Here is an 18596-nt window from a genome sequence, read left to right as displayed (position 1 = left end):
GCTTGTGTGACCCTGATTTGCTTGGCAAATCTGGAGTATCTCAAGGCAGTGCAAGTCACTGCCTTGCGTTACTCTGCTCCAGAGAGATGTTCCATGGGTGGAGTGTGGATTTTCCCACGCATCTACCCATGGATATTGGCACAATCCCAGATTAACCATGAGTGGTAGACCTAGGAGAGCATCAAAATGCTACACCTTCCCAGGTATGGCACAACAAGGAGAACTATCTTTATTTCCCCTTGTTTTCCTTCTTTCTACGTGTGCTACATTCTGCAGCACATGTAGAAAGATGAATGAACCTCAAATGACTATTTCTGTGTAGGTAGGTGTCCCTTCCTGCACAAAAACAATCCTGCCTGCAATGCAGGCATCCTGTACCCAAACGTAGCTTTACTCATCACCCAACTGCCCCGTGGTTTACAAACGATCTTAAAGTTATTAAGTCTAAATGTAAAGCATTAGAAAGAAGATGGAGGAGATTGTACTCTTTAACTTGTAAAGATGCTTACAAAACTGCTCTTAAAAGTTATCATTCAGCGTGTAAAGAGGCACACATTTTTTACGTTGCTAATACAATAACTAAGGCATCTAATCATCCTCGGGCTCTATTTTCGGTAGTGAAGAAGTTAGTTTGCTCTGATACTATCCCTCCTCCTCCTGTCCTTGATGAAAATCAATGTAACAACATTGCTGACTTAGGGTGTTGTATTGGGAATGTTTTGGACTTTATAAAATGAAAATGGTTAACTGCTGAAGGAAATGACGATTGTATGCGCATGAGAAATGCGAAAAATGCAAACATGCTCAACCTGTCCTGACTACCTTCATTTATCCTGCTAATAAAAAGATTTTCAAAAAAAAAAACAACATTGCTGACTTCTTTATTCAGAAGGTTGAACTTATTTACAAGTCACTCTCTGCTCCTTCCCCTTCCTTGTCTAGTATGGCTTTTGCATTTGACCCTATGTCCCACAGTAATTATGACCAGATAGCCAACATTTCTTCCTGGCACCCGTTTGAAGAGGCGTCTTTCCAAAATTGTTTAAACAATATTAAATCTGGGTCTCGTCTTGATCCTATGCCTATTAACATCCTTTGTCAGCTCTCTGCCACATCTAAAGTCGTCCTTATCGATCTTCTTAACGCCTCTGTGTGGGAGGTCTTGGTACCCCCCAAGTGGAAGCGAGCCATGGTCATCCCTTTGTTGAAAAAGGCCGGAGCAGATACTTCTGTACTATCTAACTTTAGACCTATATCTCTGCTTCTGGCTTTCTCCAAAATTTTGGAGAAACATATCAATACTCAATTGACACAACACATAGATAAAATTGGCTTTCTTCATTATTCGCAATTCGGGTTCAGAGCTAACTTTTCAACTGAAACCGCTCTGCTTGGGGTTACTGAGAAACTGCGCCAGCATTTAGATCAAGGGGAAATTGCAGCACTCATTCTATTAGATTTGAGTGCTGCATTTGACACTGGGTCACATATCATCTTGCTTAACGCCCTTAGGTCTCTTGGGCTGGACGGCACTGCCCTATCCTGGTTTGCTTCATTCCTTGATGGTCGCACTTTTCAAGTCTTTTCTGCTAAAGCATCATCCAAGATCTGCGTATCAGCACATGGAGTCCCACAGGGATCCATTTTAAGCCCCCTGCTCTTCAACATCTATGTCAGACCTCTGGCAGAGATTGTGGAAGAGGCGGGTCTTTCCCCATGTTCCCATGCGGATGATACGCAGATCGTCTTTTCGCTTTCCACCACTAAAGACACTACGACATCTGCTCTTGAGTGCGGCCTACGGCAAGTGACAGAGTGGATGCGCCATAACTTTTTTAAGTTAAATGGGGATAAGACTGAGGTTCTTTTCCTGGGCAAGCACAAGGACCTATGGGGCCCTCACCATTGGCCTCAGGAAATGGGTTCCTTTCCCCTACCTGTCACCCACGTCCATAATCTGGGCATCATTATTGATGATAGTCTCTCTATGAGACAACAGGTGGCGAGTGTTGCTACCATCTGTTTCACGATCTTAAGATGGATTCGTAAGATCATTTGAATGCTTCCTGCCTCAACCCAACGCATAGTAGTCCAGGCACTCATCACCTCTCGCCTCGATTACGGCAATATTCTCTATCTCGGTAGCTGACAAACTGTACTGAGAAAGCCTCAGGTAGTTCAGAACTCTGCAGTACGCCTTCTTTGTCAAGTTCCTAGACAGGCTTCCATCTCGCTGTATTTACGTGACCTTCACTGGCTTCGAATTGATCAAAGAATTAAATTTAAAACCCTGTGTTACATCTTTAAAATCAAACAAGGTGTGGCACCAGCGTATCTGTAAGAGCTCATCCATCCTTACATTCCTTCTCGTCCCCTGCGCTCTACAGCCCACGGAGACTTTGTGATTCCCCGATTTAAACATGCACGAATGGGAGGTCGCTCCTTTTCTTGTCTTGGCCCCAAAATCTTGAATTCTCTTCCGGTGTCCTTGAAGAATGACCTGTCCTATTTCAGCTTTCGAAGAAATCTTAAAACTTGGCTCTTTTAGTAGCAAATGGTTCTTGACTGCTCCTTTTCTAGCAATATGTGTGCTAGGTGCGGGGAAACCGTCTTTGGGTATTACAAAAGTAATTTAATAATAATAATAATAATCCTTGGATTATGGTATAAGGGTGCCTATATTGGCACTAGGTAGCCAAAAGTACACAAGCACAAAGAGAGAGCATGAATGTGCCGTATCTTGATAGATGTGGTGCCTTCCTGCCCTCTCGTTTTCACATAACTCAGCACAGCAAGGTGTCTTGCTGTGTTGCGTTGTGTGAAGAAATTATAAATATGGCCATGAGTGTTTTCCAGAGTATTTCTCAGTTCACCAAGTCAAATGCCACCTTAAAGATAATAAAAAGAAACATAGATTACATTGATTTCAAAATATTTCCAGGCAATAGACGTGGGCTAAATCAGTGGTCCAGTGTTGAGTGCCCTCCTCTGAACACACCTTATTCCACTGGTATTAATTCATGGACATCAATCCACACCTCACAAGTCTGAAGTCTGATGCTGATGTGATGGCTCTCCCCCAACTGATCATCTACTGTATGCTCCAGATCATCCACCCTTGTGCCCAGTTTGTTGATATATTTCTATTTCTCTCAGGTAGTCTTTAAGCACCTCTGATTGCTGCCACTTATTCCTATATCTTCTATAGCAATTGTTGCAAGATGTATTTTGAAAGGCAACAACATATATTTATTCAGCTTCTCAAGACTGGGAATGCCTAGATAGGGGAATGTCTGTCACCTTTGTGCTTTTCCCCTTTCGCTCTCAGCATCTCTTTGATAGAGATATCACTCGTGGTTTTATGGAGCCATCTTGTGATCCTCGTGTCATACTGGGGTTCTCTGTTATGGCCAACCAGAATTCAAAAACTCACTGTGCATGTCCAAAACATTACGATCATAGTGATTGAGAGTCATTGGTTATTAATTGCTATATGCCCACTTACCCTTTAGGTAATGCACTACATATGTTGCCATCATCAGTCCTGTGATTGTCTCTCTCCTTCCATGAGATATAGGGAACCTTCATCAAAGCTTGTACCAATGGGCAAGCTGCTATCAATAAATCCTCACATGAGAAGTCTCAAAGCATAATTGAGGGAAGATCCATAAACTCAGCTTTCGGGAACTAGTGGGGAATCATAAGCAATCAGGATCTAACAAAATAGGGTGGCAAATTCAGAATATGCATGCCCAAGTGAAAGAGATGGACTTTGACAAGGCGGAACACGTTCTGCTGCATACTATGCAGAAGTATTTTTCAGCTGGGAAAAAGGCCAGAAAACATCTGGTCTTACAACTAAAGGTGACAATTACAGTTGGGAGAGTGCATAACACCACAGATGTGCTGGGGAGGCACAAATTGGAGAAATGGCATGCAAAGCACTGTTAGAGATTCACTGTATAATAAAGAACTCACATCACCTCAGACAATTCATCAATAACTTTAGAGGTACTCCAATGTAACATTCCTCTAGACTGGAGGAATAACTTGGATGAACCCCTTGCTACAGAAGAGGTAATATGTGCTCCCAATGAACTCAAAAAGAGGACAAATCTAAGGCCCAGCGGGTACCCAGACATTTTTTCTAAAACATTTTGTACATCAATGGAACTGGTAGTAACTAATCTATATATATAACAGTTTTGGGGATACATAGGATATTGCAGAGATAAGACACAGTCTACCTTTCTACTTATCCCGAAAATACGGCACTCTGTCCCTCCTCTATGCTAACTTCATTTTTAAATATTGATATAGAAATCTTCACAAGCATTTTAGAAAAATCTTGGTAGTTTAGCTGCCTAACTTGGTCAATGGAGACCATTCGGGTTTATTCCTGGTCATCAATGCGTGACAGTATTAAAAGCTGCTACATATCAGACTGATCAAGTGAAAGACAAGAGCATCCTGTTGCCCTCAATGGATACATATATGGCGTTCATCAGAGTTGACTGGATGTTCATGAAACAGGTTCTCCTGGCAATGAGTGTCGGGCATGGATTCCAAAACCGAGCTCTAGCTATCTCCCAATCCCCAATGGCTCATATCCAGGTGACTGCACAAACTCTGAGATGTTTCGTATCAATCAAAGCACGAGACAGTGGTGCCCACTCTCAACTCTGATATATGCACTAATTCTAGAGCCCTGCCAATGCAATTAGAGATAGAGAAAATGTAAAGGGGGTCAAAATGGTCCAAGATGTCTTTATATTGACAGAGGGGCCAATTAGGATGGCGGGCAGATTGCCCCCGCCAGGCTGGCGGTAGCCACCAACCGGCCTGGCGGGGCCGTCCACCCGCCATCCTCAGCTAAATGCCTGACCGCGGCGGACGGAAAAGACCGTCCGCCGCTTTTCCTCCCTGGTTGTCTTGCGACCAGGGCGGAAAAGGTCTAACATGGTGGCGATGTCTATTTGACACCGCCAGCCATATTAGGATGGCCCAGCATAGATGCCTTTCCGTGGCAGGGATGCCGCGACAGAAAGGCATGCGGTCTTCACTTCGGAGGGCTCCCTGCGGGCCCCCGGAGTGAAGGAGAGGTGGGGGGTGCACAGGGGGGTACTTGTGGTACCCCCCTGCATTTGCATTAACAAAGCGGCAGGCACTGCGCTGTGCCTGCCGCTTTGTTAATGCAAATGCCTTCGTTCATGTTTAGCATTGTGGCAGGCGGTGCTGAGAGCCCCAAGAAATGATTACCAATTAAATGGGGGCAACAGCAATATCATACTTGTGGGTCAAATTGGGACCCTCTATCCCACAATTGGTAACATTAAACATTTTTTACAGAGGCCCCTGAAAATGTCAAAAATACTTGTATGAAACACAATACAATTGTATAACCAAATGTAATGTTGAATAATTACAATTGAACGTTAAGATTTATGACTTGATTTTGAATAGAGATCCTTAATATCAAATGAAATTAATTGAATAAACATGAAAATTTCATGAATAAATTCTGAAAAGAGCAAAGTAAAGTTCTTTAAAATCAGAAGAGGAGTTAAGACAAGGATTGCTGTGCAATCGGTAGGGTTGTGATATCTTATCACTAACCATTTGCTCAAATAAACATTAAACAAATGCCAACTACGGAAAGAATTAGCAACTGATCTTCAGATTGCAGCACTTCTCCTGGCTTGACAGAGTTACCATAATTAAAAAGAGGATTCTAGCAAAGATCCTCTATCTTTTTCAGACAACCCTGATTACTCTAGTTTGCAAAGGAATACAGCACACTCCAGTGAGGTTAAGTTCCTTTATTCAGCCCCAGCTCTGAGAGAACAGCAGTGTACACAGAAGAGGTGTGCAGATACCTTCAGCTCAAAGCGCAGCTCCTTCTCCAAGCCTCACATCATTCTACATTCCATCCCTGTAATACAATTCCACTACTACGTTTATACATTCTATTCCATTACTACGTTATACATTCAACATCACTAGTTTACCATACCACACTCTACCTCAAATGATCTTAAATCCTTTGCAGGTCCTGATAAACAGATATATTTGATTGTACAAAACTCAGAGAATAGCGGTGAAATATGCATAGAGACTGGTGTCTCAGGGTGTGTTGGATCTGACCCTTTTTGCCTTTTGTTGCTGAACCCATTTTTGTTGACATTAACCCTCTGTGCACTTTGTCCCTGCTAACCAGTGGTAAAGTGCATGTGCTTTCACCCCAAAACATGGTAGAATCAACCTACACCTAACTGACACATTTAATTGACTTGTAGATCATTCGTAAACCATACTACATGTACCTAGGGCCTGTAATCAAATGCTACTAGTGAGCCTGGAGCACTCATTGTGCCACAAACTAAAGTAGTCTTTTAAAACATGCCTCAGGTCTTCCACTGCAGCCTGTAGTGCAGTTTTGAACTGCCATTTCTACTTAACAAATTAAACCTTTTGCTAGTTCTAAACCTTCCTTTTTAATATGTGTAAGTCACCCCTAAAGTAGGCCCTAAAGGCTCATTTGGCAGGGTGCATTTTATTTAGAACGTGTTCTTAAGTTTAACATGTCCGTGAAAAAACTCCTGAAGTTGCTTTACACTACTGTAAGGCCTATCTCTCCAATTGAACATCAGTGGGTTACTGTTTTATATTTAATAAAGGATAACGTTTGATTGGTAGCAGATAGGAATGTGGTGTTTGCACTCTAATGAATTGTAATTTAAAACCCTTTTTAATGCTGAAGTTGGAATTTAAGTTCCAATTCTTAAAATGCCACATTTAGAAGGTTGGCATGCTCTTGTCCTCACCATTTTTGCCTCTAGCCAGTCTCCTGGGTCACATGACTGTGAATGGCTCTGCTGTTGGATTTGTGTATTGCTCCCAAACAGTGAAGCAAAACAGGATGAGATTTGGGCAGGATGGACCATCCTTCCAGGATGGCTGGCATCAGAGCTGTGCCTTACCCCACTTATACTCTAAAGGGCCAGCACACATAAAGGAACACTAGTTCTTTTGTCACTCCAGACTTCTTGGAGCCTTGACAGGGGAGGTGAAGAATTTTCCAGAATCAGATGTGTGGATAGTATGGGGAATCACCCCACCTCAAAGGCTTGCACAAGGTATATATATTGGACCACCAGAGCCACTCTTCAGGACACTCCTCGACCTGTGGACATTACAAAAGAAGATTTGCTTTGTTCCCAGGAGGACGGCCCTGCTGCTTGATGTCTGCCTTGTTCCCCTGAAGGCTGCCCTGCCGATACCAGGGGACTGCCCTGCTGCTGGAGGACTGCCTTGATCACCATAGGCCTGAAGACTGCTCTGCTCTCTGTGAAGGAAGACTGGACCTGCTCGCTTCATCCTAGGCTACCTGAGTGACTTCAAAGGTCAGTTGGGTGACCTCCTGTCTGAGCTACAGGGCCACAACAAGCTCCAAAGGCCTCTCTGCATTACCCAGCTGACGTGCTGCACTGGGATCCGCCTGGACCTGCAAATGAACCTGCTTGAGACCTGCTGGCCTCTGCTGGAGTGAGTTCCTGATCCCCAAGAGGTGCCTTCCCAGATCTTGAACCCTTGGCTGGCATCAGTTGAACTCCTCCTGTGAAAGAAGGTGAAATCCTGATGTTTTTTGAGCTCACCGTGACTGAGAACAGGCCATTCTCATTGAAATTCTTCCCTCTGCGATGACTATCAATGTGAAGCTCTGGTAAACCAGTCTGTACGCGCTATAGTGGCCGTCAGTGATTACCAGCAGCACAAGATCTTCACTTCGCGCTACAGCAACAACCGCCAACAGGATGCTCCACCAATGGCATCTGCGATGCTCAAAAGAAAATTTGTGCTACAGAGACATCCTTCCGTGATGCCTGGCCTGCTCTTCGTGGTACAGTGATGACCATCCACTATGCTTTCCCTGCTACTCTCGACCTCCTCCACCGCAAACAGAACTCTTCATGCTGGACTTTGAAAAGGTAACTTTTACAGTAGGCCTACCCTGCTACCTGTGTCTGGTACATGCTCCATCTCAGTCAGTTTGAAGTTGTGACTTTCCTCCGGTCTAGCATGACCAGATCACCATGAGTAGTACTGTGTGTTTTCCAGGTGCTAGTTCTATGTAAATCTTTGAAATTACCTATCTAAGGTTCTACTGATTGGATTTTTGTTGATCTGGTTTCAATGCATTTATTAAAATGTACTCTATGTTTCTAAATTGGTTTGGGATTTTTCTTGTGTTGTGTTTTTACTCTATTATTGTTCGAAGTGCTGAATAAATACTTTACACATTGCCTCTAAGTTAAGCCTGATTGCTTTGTGCCAAGCTATCAAAGGGTTAAGCATAGGTTAATTTAGTGACTTTGTGATTTAGTCTGAAAAGGATTGTATTGTCGTCTGAGTGGGGCTTCCTTAACCAATAACCACAATTTCTTACATTGTTAATTATAAAATGTAATGTTTATTGAGTCTCCTTTTTGTATTTTGTTGTCACTAGCATCTTTAATATTTTGGTACCCCACCATGACCCGATAATGGTTCCAATGAATCACCTATAAAAGACTGAATTGTAAACAATACCATAGATGAGACCCCCATCAGGGAATATACCTTCCTTTATTTCTTGCTGTAATGGACTTTGAGGAACACCCTTAAGGCCTCTTATTTCTCTTTTGTTCAATAATTATTGCTTCATGTTGTCTCAGTATTGTGTTAACTGTTTTTATACGTTGGTGGGATCCATGGTGCTACAACTTGACTCAACCAATAACCCAATTTCTTACAGGATGGGTTAGTGGTTCCACGCAGTCATCCTTATTATCGGGCCATAATGGTGGGGTTTCTGGTAGAATGGAGGAAAATGGAAAGCTGAAAGCAATTGTGTGAGATAGAGAATCTATCAATGGGCATTTCACTTTAGAAGGTTCCATGGCTGCCTAGAATTCAAAGACTCTGTGGTGTGTACTCTTCCCCCATTATGCAGGGAACCGTAGTGATATATGACAAGGTAGCAGTCCATAAAGGATCTCACATTTCCCTCTCATATATTTTTTAACCCAGGGTTCAAACCTGAACATTCTTTTCAGAAGTGCTGAACATTACATTCAAAAGTGGAGCAGAAATAGATGGGTGATGGTGGGTCTTTTTTTAAGAATCGCCGAATCAAACAATCAAAGAGCTTAAGCACTAATACAATCTTTCAGAAATTGAGAGATTTTCCTATGTTCATATCAGACACTGGGTGCTTCAGCCAATGAAAAGGGAAACCGTCTAACAACAGCTTACCTCTTTTGAGAAATGTTTCAAGAATACCACACATTACACTTACGCCATTTAGGCTTTATGCTAGTACGTATTAGTAAGTTAGACGAAACATAAAACACCAGCTAAAAAAACATGGGACTAGAATTGGGTAGAAGTCTCACAGATTAAAAGTAGGACAGACTGTACAACTGAGCTCAAATATCAGCATGGAGCTTTTAAATGAAGGAGACACAATATGAATGTCTTATGTATTGGTATAGGACACTGCAAAAGTTTGCAGAGTGGAACAAGACAAGAAAGGAGGAATATTGGAGAGGTTGTGGAGCCTGTCTGAAATTAGTACTGTATTGAGATGAGGTGATCAAGGAAATGGAGAAAGAGGTTAACAATTCCATATTGAGAGATCTAGGAGTTATTCTTTTAGGCTTACTGTTGTAATCATCTTTCCATTATATTATTAGTTTTACTTTAAGAATGGAATGTCCTTATCTTTGGCTTACTCACTTTAAGGTCTTATTTATTAAAAACGTACATTTTTGCTCAATTTTTCAAGGTTTTTATCATTAGAAATGGGAGTGTCTTCCATAACACCATCACCACTCTTCTTGTTACGACTAGGCGTGCCACCCATAGAGTGAGAGGAGTAGGTGGATATATTTGATAACTATTTGGAGGCACTTAATGGGCGGGAGTTTCGACCAAGTAAAAAAAAGCAATTCTCTTGAGTGGTTTGGGGAAGTAAGGACAGCACATTTTCAAGTATTTGCCTCCAGCCATGAATCTAAAGGGACAGCCTATAGAAGCTGTACTGTGAAGCAAGAAAGCGACTTGAACTAAGATCTACCAAAAGTTCAAATGGGGTTATGTGGCGCTACAAGTTTTACACACAGCAACATAAAGCTGATGAATCTCTGGATGACTTTCTGACTAGGTTGCAGGAAATGTCAGTCAAGTGTAAATTTGGTTCTTTGTCAGAGAAGATGATAAGAGATCAACTCATTGTGTAATGTAGGATCAGGAAGATGCAAGAGAGAATGTGGACTGCTAAAAATCCTTCTTTGAAAGATACAATTAAAATAGTTAAAATAGTCGAAGAGTCAGCATATTGCGTGCAAGAAATGTAAAGGAGGGATGTTAGAGGGGGCAACAAAGTGTCAGCTGTGGATAAATTAAAAGAAGAGATGGTGGTAGTTATAATTAAGAAAGCTGATAGGAATTTGAGGTTATCTGTGGAGCAGCGAAGTGTCAGCTGTGGATAAAGTAGAAGAAGAGGTGGTGGTAGTTATAATGGAAAAAGCTGAAGGAAATTTGAGGTTCTCTGTGAACTTGAGGAGTTTTAATCGAAAAATCGTCACTGATAATTTTCCTCTGCCAAGCATAAATGAACTCGATCTGTTGCTTAAAGGGGGAAATGTTTCTAAATTAGGATCTCAAACATGCATATCATCGGATCCATCTTCACAATTGTTCCCATGCCCTTGACAGTGTTCATAAGTATATAAGGCACTTACCAGTTTACCAGGTTGCCAGTTGGATTATAATCTATAGCCAGTGTCTTCCAGAGGATGATGAGTAAGGTGTTCAGGGGCTTGAACAAAGTCATCAATTTCCAGGATGTGTATATGGAAAATCACAATATTGCACTGAAACAGACTTTGGATAGACTGTCAGACTCATCTTTAACACTTCTGAAAGATTAGTGTGTATGCTTGGTATTGGCGTATTTGGGACAAACTTTGTCAGCTGAAAGTGTCAAACTAAAGAAGGATTTTCTTACTGCTATAAAGTTGGCACCCAAGCCTCAAGATAGGGATCAATTGTGATCTTGATTTGGGCTGATTGAGTACTATTCAAAATTTGTCAAGAATTTTGCCAGCAAAACAGAATGCTTTATAGTGCTAATGAGAAAGGGGTGTCAAATTTTCATGGGGTCAAGACCAGCAAAGCTATCTTAAAAATATTAAAGAGGAGGTGCGCAATACTGGGATCTTGCTTCCTTATGACTCAAAAAGAAATACAATTGTCACTATTGATGGAAGTGCTACTGGCATTGGGGCAATGTTATCGCAAATGTATGGCCCCTCAGAGAAACCTGTTGCTTTTGCCTCACATTCTTTAACAATGACTGAGCCTAATTATTCTGTAATTGAGAGTGAGCCATTTGCTGCAGCCTGGGAGGAAGAATATTTTAAAGATGTGTGTATGGGGATGTCAAATTGTTCTCTGCACTGATCAAAGTCCCTCATGAAAATCTTATCTCCATGAGGAGCTGGGAAGGGTTTGGCAAGACTTGCCAGGTTGGCCTCACCTTTGCAAGAATACATGGGAACAGTCCAGCCCGAACTGCCAAGCCAGGTCTTCCCTGAACTGGATAGAAGCATGTAAAGCGCTCTGATACTTCCGGGTCTAGCCAGCGCTATATAAAACTCTTTAAATTAATAAAATTAATAAATCCTGGGACCGATCTGGACTGTTCCCATGAGGTACAGGGTCAAGACTGATTTGTGTATGCCTGGGTCTGAACTGGGGTGGCGAAGTGAGCTAAAGAATGATGATGTAATAAACCCGGATCTGTGACTGGGGTGAGTCTCTGAAAAGTTTCAGCACTCCGTCCATCCTCTCCTTGTGTTTGCTTTGCGTACCCTAAGTTGGCAGGGTATGCCCAGACATGGGTCCATTGTTCACTTTGCCTCTGGATTCAAGCTAGCCTGGCTGATGAGGGGTGTTACCCCGAAACCAGTCCCAGGATGCTTGTTTCCGGTCCAGGGAAGACCTGTCTTGGCAATTCAGTCTGGACTGTTCCCATGAGGCACAGGGCCAGGACTGATTTGCGTGTGGCTGGGTCTGAACTGGGGTGGCGAAGTGAGCTAAAGAATGATGATGGATTAAACACAGATCTGTGACTGAGTGTCTGAAAAGTTTTAGCACTCCGTCCATCATCTCCTTGTGTTTGCCCTGCATCTATAACAATGAAATGCTACCCTACTTTAAATAATATGTATTTTTGCAAATAGGATTTTAGTAAATGCTTGATATGGGCCCTGGCCTAGGATGGACTTTGAGCAACTCAGATCACAGAAATTCGTTGACTTCCAGTCAAAAGAGCTGTGGTAGTGTTGGGCCTTGAGAACAAAAAATGAGGGGCAGAGTTCAAAGTTGCTACTCCATTTATCTTTACACTAGCTCAATATCCCCAATAGTTAAGGAAAATGGGCATTTGGACAAAATATTGGATTAGAAATATCGAGTTGCAGAAATATTGGAAAAAAATACTGTGATACAAACATTTTGAAATGCAGAATTATTGTTGTCAAGAATGTTTATTTTTTCATGTAGGTAATATCGTTTTCAATAATATCATTGTTGTTAATATTGTTTTCAATATTATAGCTGTGAAAAAATATAATTTTTTAATTATCTTTATGTGTTAGTACAGATATTAATTTTATGTGTTATCACTTTTATAATTGTTAATCACATTTTGAAATATAGTTTGTAATTGTAAGTGATTTATACGTTTTTAATTTAGTTGCTAATAGTAATTTATGTTGTCGTAATGTGTTGCTAGGTTTGTAGGGTGGGAAGTTAAATAATTAATTAATTATTAAATCATTTAATTGATTAATAAATATGCAAATTGTGTAATAATTATATTTTTTAAGTTATGTATTAGGTGAGAGCTGTTGGGTTTGTAGGGGTATAGAGTGGGGAGTTAATTAAGAAACAATTGAGTAAAATTAATTAACAATGTACTATTAATGATTTAATTGATCAGTAAATATGTAAATTGTTTAATAATTATATTAATTACATTTCTTAAGTTATATATTAGGTGTGGGCTATTGGGCTTGTAGGGGGATGGGGTGAGATGTTAATTAACAATTAATTACCTTATGAATAATTATTTAATTGATTATTAATTAGGTTAATTGTGTAATTTATTTTAGTTATACGTTAAGTGTCAGTTGGTATGTTTCTGGGGGTATAGTGTGGTACGTTAATTAAGTAATAAATAAATGTCAATTGTTTTTAATTGATAAATACTTTTTCCACTAATCATGTTAATTGTTTCATTATTTGTATTTTATATCATATTTATTGATTTTGGTTAATTAAGAAAGTTTACATTAAGATTTTGATATTTACTAAAAATTAATAGGGTTATGTTTCATATATGTTATGTGTTTGAAATGGAGTACTTTCCCTACTGTTGCACAGATCGGAGTGGGAATAGTAATTTCATCACTCCGGAGTCAAGCACTTTCCCTACTATCGCTTAGACTCGAGTGAGAATAGTACATTTTACCCCTCTGGAGTCTAGCGCTTTCCCTGCTGTTGCAAAGACTGAAGTGGGAATAGTAAATTTTATCCATCTGGAGTACAATACTTTCCCTACTGTTGCACAGACTGGAATGTGAATAATATATCTATTACTCCCATATTTTAATGCTTTTTTAATATTGTTTAAATATATGTAATATTATTATTTGTTTTTGTTTAATTTTATAATATTTGTATATATGTGTATAGTTTTTTGTATCATTTACACTTGCTATCATTTACATTTGATTTGTCAATATCTTTCATGATATATATATATATATATATATCCAGAGAACAGCGTTTCTTTTTCCGTGGGTTAGGGGTCCCCCTCTCACCACAGACCACGCAGACACGGACCAAATTCAGTGCAGTTTTCTTATTTATTCAGGTGCAAGCACGCCGCATGACGTTTCGGCTCCATGGAGCCTTGTTCACATGACAGTGTTCATTACTGTGAGCCGTTCTTTTAAAGGGCCAGCATCAGATGTTAATTAGGTCACATGCTAATGTTAAGTATGGACATAGAGAAAATACTTGTAAATAGCGGTAAAATACCGATACAAGCTTCACATAATTATAATAATCAAATAATGTGTTCCTCATTTCAAAATACATTGAATTACAATGATCTCTGTGGAGTTCGTTAATAACGGTTAAATACCCTTTTACATTGCACAAGCTTTCATTAAAACGCATGAATCCAGTTTCTTTTCATCATCTCATTGAGTTCACAGTTCTAGATAGGTACGTTTGACTTGCTGTATATTTTACCATATCTACTGGTTACATATCACCACGTCTCATTTAAAGTGCTACTGCTAAAGTGCTAATGCTTCAAGTGCAAATTACACATATGTGCAAAAACGCTATATTGTAAGTGCTTGTACGTAGTTATACAGTTAATAGTGCAAATATTCGCAAAAATGTAAACACATAATTTTTGGGACGTTCAATTATTCCTTCTGATAAGTCAAACCATCTAATTATCTTACTTGTAAACTCAACAATATGTGCATAATTCATTCCACTTCTGATTTTATATCCATTGTAAACCATTGCCTAAGATTATTATCTGTATGTCATAGAAGTTTCCAACTAGTCCATATAAAGTGAGATAGTGAATTGAAAAATACAGTTAGTAGGTTTATGTTGGTATTCCGAGTGTCAACTACTGGGGTATAAGAACCCTCTGAGTTAGACCAACAGCAACATTTCCCCATTATATGCTTAAAATCAATTTCTTTCTGATCAGTTAGCAGCCGCAATTTGACTTCAGAGTCCTCTGGTCAGAGTAGTTTATCAATAGCTATAGGTATAAACCCTCATGTATCCCCGCCGGGAATGAAGTTTGGGTATTCATATCTTAACAATTCAGATTCATGATTAAGTTAAATAACCTTAAATTAAATTCAAAACAAATCAAAGCAGGCATGTGTACATATCTTCCATTACATTTAATCCTGTTGGGGCCTTGGTGTTGAGTAAAAGGATATATTTTGTTTCGAGCTTTCTTAACTTAGTCTCATAAATATGCTTTTTATAGTAGCAAATAAAAACACTAAAACTTTATTACAATGTAAAATAGGTTTTTTGATATTGTTATATTATTTATGTATAAATATACATACAGACACATATAAATCTATGATTATATAAGTACATATCATATACTATTTAAAAATATTTATTTATTTATTTCTTTTGGTAATTTATTTAATTTTTTGCTTTTAATTTGTTATTATTTTGTATATTAATTTAACAACAATAACTACTTGAATATAATGCAAAATATATTTTTAATAGTATTATATTATATATGTTTATAGAAACATACACACACATATATATGTATGAGTGTATATTTACATAAGTATATATTTAAATATATAGTATTAAATGTTACTTACATTTATTTAATTTACATTGTATTAATGTTGAGTATTAACGTATTAAAGATTTACTATTTTAAAGAATGTCTACATTAAAAAATGACAGTTGTGTACTTTTTTAAGGATATTACCATGAAAATATTTTTTTCCAATATTTTTGTACTTACCTATATAAGTAGAGTGAATCATTATTTCTGTAATCAATATTTTTGACATGATATTTCAGTATCACGATATTGGCGTGATGGATATTATGTTAGTGATCCAAGAAAACGTTTACATCACTTTATCACAATAAGACAAATCAGGTATTATTATTGCGTGACTTACTTGTATCAAGTAGAAATAACTGTATACTCCACATACCACTCATAAAGTTCATACTGCTAACTTTTGAAAGAAGCCTCAGAGGTAGATGGCCATCTACAGTGAAAGATATAGTTTAGTATATGAATTGCAATCATAGCATTGCAAACACTAGTCCCACCTCAGTGCCTGACAGACTGTGCGATCATGAGCTCGTCATCATCTCTCTGCTTTAATCAGTTTTAAAGTTCTGAATTTGCAGCACTGCAATAAAATATGTTGGCGACCCACTATGGATCTGGAGTGTTTCTTCCAGCCATTTTACCTGCTTAAAACAGATAAAATTGTCTTGATGAAATTCTAGCTGAAATGGAGAATAACATGAGGGAATCGTCATGGGAATATTTATTTCAGCCTTTTATTCCCCATCATAAGGGCATCATTAGGATGTCAGGTGGACTGCCACCGACACGCAGTTGGTAGCGGTCCGACCGACATCCAGTGTATTTGCCCGACTGCTGGATTAAGAAACCAGCGGTTTGAATGATTTGCGCCTCTGCTATGGGGCCGGGGGGGGGGGGGGGGCACATGTGGTGCCCCCAAACAACCATGCACCGTGTGCCAGGTACCACATGGGGCCAAGCACATGGATGTTTGTATACCCGCATTTTACTATTGCAGCTTGTGCTGCTGCCCTTTTCCATGCCGCAGCACAAGTTGTAATAGTAAACTGCATGTTTCCGACCACCTTCGCGGCAGTCGGATCGTAATAAGGTGGAAGAGCTGACAACCACATGTCGTAATCAGGACCTAATTGCAGAACTGTAACATAGTATAATAGCTTGGCACAAAAGCGGGAATGCGGCACAGTAACAGTAATTCCACACCTGGTATTAAAGTCCACCCCTGACCAGATACCTCGTGAGCTGTGACATTGTGGCGGGTGCTGCACAAAGCACCACTGTCAAAGATGTGAGATGCGACTGCCAGGGTGGTGGTTGCATTCTAATGGGCACAGCAGGACCGCCGCAACTCTGGCAGTCAATCCTGTTCACTGTTATGGTGGCGGGCGGACTTTGCCCGACCGCCGCCGTAATGGGTCCCTCAGTAGGCCCACACTGATGTACAGGCATCAAGCCTCATTAGACTTAGGGCCTGATGTAGACTGTGGCGGATGGCCTACTCTAATGGAATGTTGACGGATATCCCATCTGCGGAAATATAAATCAGGCCCTTATACTTGAAATATATCAAAACAAAATATTTGATTGGCTCTCCTTTGGTCAAGTGGGTTGCTGTACAGTTGCACCACAGCGAGCATTGATCTCAAAGGCCTTTTACAACATTCTACGGGTGAAAGGCTTGTCATCGTGCCTTTGCCATTTAGATTTGTCAGTGATCACAAAAACTAGATTACAAGCATTTTTATTTTTAACCTTAATGTAATATGTAATATAAAATATAATTTAATCAAAAGCATATATTACATGGCAACGTGTTGTTATTTTAATAATTGTTAATTTGGCTTGTCAAGCAGTGCATAATACAAAAATAATAAGTAGGTACAATGCTTCGCACTTACATGAATGTTGGTGGTCAGTTCAATTCTAATATAACGAAACTAGTGCTTGAAAACATGTCTGAAATGTAGTTTTTTACGTGATTTCACATTCAGGTTAATAATCCGCAGACAGGCAAATGATATAGTAAAACGCCATTGCAGGAAAAGGACAGAGGTAAGCTTGCATTTATCACAGTTTGAAAACAAGCGGCAGAAAATTACAATAATTATCAGTGAAAACACGCATGAACAAACATTTTGACCTACAATAGTAATATTGTATTGCAACTAGGTTTGGCCATTTGAAGTTAATGATTAGATTGCTGTTTGCAACTCTGCGTTGAAAGAGATACATTACAACTATAACATTATAGCATTTGCAAACTCTTTTTAAAAGTCTACTTAATATAAAGTGCATTTGTATATAATTGCTTTAGTACATTGGTACAAAAAGCTTGTCTTTCATCAATAAAAACTAGGAGCTTCAATTCAATTTTAACAGAAATCTTTTAATGCACTGAACAAATTTCAAGAGCTTTTGTTTGAAACAAATCAATCAATTACATTTAAATTGCCTGTTTTTTAAAGTTTACAAAAATATACTTTTGGTGGCACATGAGGACATCCAAGTCAATCATTTCTGTCCTTTCCCTGCCTGTTTTGAAAGAGAAATGTCGCTTTTATAGGCATGATTCTACAATAAAATGCAATAAATCTGACTCTTCCCTTTCTGCGCCTACTTTCTTTGAGTGAGATCTGGTTATTTCTTCTTTATACAAGGCTTTGACGTGGGCAACCCAGGACCATGCGTCGAGTGAGTTTTCTCTATGGTTTTTCCCTTGGGTTAGGTTGTTTATGTAGCTCCAAAACTCTTGCGATTTACACGGTCTAAGCAAGTCGAAGATCTTCAGCCATTGTCCCTCGCAATATTCGCGTTTCGCGGCCCACACGTTCTTTGAGTGGCTTTTGCTGCTTCTTGTAGTAGTTTTCTGTCCGAAGCTGTGCCACTTTTCTGGTGTGCTTTTCGTTTTGCATTCAGGTGTTTAGCGCTATCTTTTATTGCCTGGTTGAAGCCAAATGAGAGTGGTGGGTGCCTGCGGTTTATGTGTGCGCTATCACCTTGAAGTAGAGATGCTAAGTTCCAAGCGGTTTTGTCCCATTCCTTTATTTTGCCCCTGACTTATGGGAGCTCGGTGGCCAACCTGCCCAAGTGTTTGTCCATTTATTGAACGTGGCGATTGATA

This window comes from Lissotriton vulgaris, chromosome 2_1, assembly GCF_964263255.1.
Source record: "Lissotriton vulgaris chromosome 2_1, aLisVul1.2, whole genome shotgun sequence".
Lineage (NCBI taxonomy): Eukaryota > Metazoa > Chordata > Amphibia > Caudata > Salamandridae > Lissotriton > Lissotriton vulgaris.
The sequence above is the reverse complement of the archived record's forward strand: the minus strand, read 5'-3'. Positions refer to the sequence as shown.